This window comes from Marmota marmota, unplaced genomic scaffold (assembly GCF_001458135.2).
Source record: "Marmota marmota marmota unplaced genomic scaffold, marMar, whole genome shotgun sequence".
Taxonomy (NCBI): Eukaryota; Metazoa; Chordata; class Mammalia; order Rodentia; family Sciuridae; genus Marmota; species Marmota marmota.
In genome coordinates, this window is record NW_025999986.1 from 549627 (window position 1) to 550483 (window position 857).

Consider the following 857-nt stretch of genomic DNA (forward strand, 5'->3'; position numbering starts at 1 on the left):
AATATATATATATATATATATATATATATATATATAATCACTCAGTAATTCTACTCCAAGTTATTTGCACTAAAATACATGGGTTAAAATGTTCATATTAGCAGTATTCATAATAAACCCAAATTTAGGGTATGAATTCACAAATGGGAAGGAGTTCATTCCAGGTGAGGAGGTCCTACAATGCTAATGCACTAAAGATAAAGCATATTGGTGTGTAGAAAGAGTGAGGAACTCACTATTACTTTAGCCACTAAAATGAGTTCAGATCACATAGGCCTAATCTCATGAGGTCAGCATTACTCTGATTAAAAAAAAAAAAAAGACAACATAAGAAAAAGTAAATAGAACTACAGACCAATATGCCTGATGAACATAGACTCAAAATCTATACAGAAAGTTAATAAATCAAATCCCAAAACAAATAAAAATATAATACATCAACCATATTTGGTTTTATTATTAGAAAGCAAGTTTGGTTTAACATCTGTGCCTAAATGACACAGTTCATCTAATTAACATAATAAAAAACATAAATCCTGTGATTTATCAAAATTTAACATTTTTTCATGACAAAATATCTCAACAAACTAGAAATAAATTTCCTCAATATGGTTAAGTACATTAATGTAAAATGTGCTACTAAAATCATTATCAATGATGAAATACTCAATGCTTTCTTCTTAAAATTAGCAACAAGGCAAAAAGACCTGCTTTCATCATTTTTATTTAAGATTATTTTGGACATTGTAGGCAGTGAAATACAACAGGAAATAAAATAAAATATCTATAGCTGACAGATATACATGTTTATGGGTAAAGACCTACAGACCTACAGGAAAGGAAGAAGTAAAATGGTC